The sequence below is a fragment of the Adiantum capillus-veneris genome, chromosome 22 (genome assembly GCF_014529385.1).
Source record: "Adiantum capillus-veneris isolate H3 chromosome 22, ASM1452938v2, whole genome shotgun sequence".
NCBI classification, from domain to species: domain Eukaryota; kingdom Viridiplantae; phylum Streptophyta; class Polypodiopsida; order Polypodiales; family Pteridaceae; genus Adiantum; species Adiantum capillus-veneris.
Window position 1 is genome coordinate 72699836 of NC_140952.1, and position 2148 is coordinate 72701983.

A 2148-nucleotide genomic window follows, 5' to 3' on the forward strand; every position below is an offset into this window, starting at 1 on the left:
AAGAAGATTGGAAGAATGCGAAGAAAGCAGCGCGCGAGAATCCTGACAAGTGGAAGCAACAAAAGGATGCAGCCAGAGCGCGAGTAGAGGCAGGGAGCTCGCACCACTTGGGGAGCGGTGGATGGGCATCATTTGAGGCCGATTTTGTAAGTGTTTTCGCATTGCTCTTTATGTTCGATAGTTTAGGGTTTATGAGTTTTTTAATTCTAACATAATGAATTCTTTGTATGTTTTGACAGTGGTCGATGACAGGACGTGATCCCACACCGTACGAGCACGAGTACGCAGGCCGGAAGGGCTTAAACGCCCTGATGGACATTCTCAGTTCTCGCGGCGGCATGGTTAGTATTAGGGTTTACTCTTTTCTATTTTTTGTATTGTTTTATAAATGTCGTTATATGTTTATACTTACTGAAAGCTGTCTTATTGTCTTTTGTTGCAGAATCCGACAGATACGCCGCTTGGACGTGATGAGACGTCTGACTAGACGACGTCAGTTTAGCCGTAGCTAGATAGCATTAGTTTAGGGTTTCTCATAGCTTATGTATCATGAGACGGATTTTATACGTCTTTTTGAACCATGTATATTATTACATTTGTCACCGCAGTTCATTTTGCCAATCAATTCTTTATGCCTATGATGTTGTACAATTGTCATTATTACATTTGCGAATCAATTCATTTTTCCTATGATGTGTACAATTGTCAATTTTACGCTTGTCAATTTTGCAAACAATGCGTCTTGTGGGTGACTATTTTGGGTCTATTATCTACCCTTGCACTTTTTTAAAAAAGTGAATCAAGTACAATATGGTTGATGGGTGGCAGGGCATTCAATGCCCTGTCACCAAAAAAATTTTCTCTCGGGCGTCGCTATAACCGTCGCTATTTATGGCTCTGTAGCGTCTCTATGAGTGTCGTTATAGACTTCTGTGTAAGCGTCGCTATAACCGTTGCTATGAGCGTCGCTATGAGCGTCTCTATATAGCGACGCTTATAGCGATGCATATAGCGACGCCTATAGCGTCGCATATAGCGACGCTCTCGTAGCGACGCTATTAGCGACAGTTTTAGCGACGCCGGGGGTTATAAAAACCCAGTGTATTTCCGTCGCTAACAGTGTCACAAGAGCACACAACCTCTTGTAGTGGTGGAGAAGAGGGTGAGCTCTTTCTCGCTTTTTCTTGTCTTGATCTTTGTCGTCTTCACCATAACTTTCATAAGAGGAAGAGGATGAAGAAGAGGGTATCCTCTTTCTCGCCTTTTTCTTCTCTTGCTTTTTATCATCCCTCTTTGAATTATGGTGTGGAGAAGGGTGCGATGGTCTTCTCCGCTTTGGTGGTGATGGAGAGCGTTTAGCCCGCTGTCTTCATGGAGCCATCTCCGTTGAGGTGGCGGGAGACTCACTTCTTTCTCGTTCCTTCGGTGGAGGCTCTTGAGTTCTCCTTTGGGAAGGAGATGTATCATCAAGAAGTAAATTCTTGAGCCCTTCATATGGATTCTCTTCTTCTTCCCGAATCGGAGAGAGACCTCTTTTGGAAGTCTCACAAGAAGGCTTCCTAGGTGTTCTCTCGTCATGGTGATGAGCTTGGAGAATCCCATCAGCACGGAGCTGCCGTTGCACTTCACTTTGGAGAGATGGATTGCCCATGGCTTGTTGAAGCCTAGAAACAAGATAGTTAACAAGCATCGCAGCATCATTAGAAGCTTGCTCATTAGCAAAATCAAAGTTATCAACATTAATTTCACTCTCTTTACTATTTTCAGCCATTCTAACAACTTTTAGGTGTAAAATTTTTAGGTGTACTTTGGCACTTCAAGCCCTAGTTGCTACTCCTCTTTACCTCTTTAGAAAAAGCACAAACTACTGTACCCGTGGCTCGAATACCATTAAATGCAAGGAATAGAAGAGAGGGTCTTTCAACACTAAAACAACACCGGCTCTTGTCAAGCTTCTAATAGCTCAATAGTGGTTAAGCCGTAGGCAAGCCCCGTAGGACTCCACTATTAAGACCATAGCTCTCGACGGTGATGCCCCGTTAACTGCACGAAGGTAGGCGCACTGCAAGGCTGAAAAATCCCTATTCTACTTACTCACAGGCAATTAATAATACCAACCATATATAGCTAGCTTGAGGACCTCCCTTC

At 43.6% G+C, this 2148-nt stretch overlaps 1 long non-coding RNA gene across 1 annotated transcript; it reads left to right on the top strand.

Moving 5' to 3' along the window:
* The first annotated feature begins 239 nt into the window (after positions 1 to 239).
* On the top strand, positions 240 to 636 carry LOC147429576 (uncharacterized). The gene is made up of 2 exons (XR_015185820.1): positions 240 to 341; positions 453 to 636. It is a non-coding gene; the product is annotated as an uncharacterized LOC147429576 (long non-coding RNA).
* Positions 637 to 2148: the final 1512 nt, after the last annotated feature.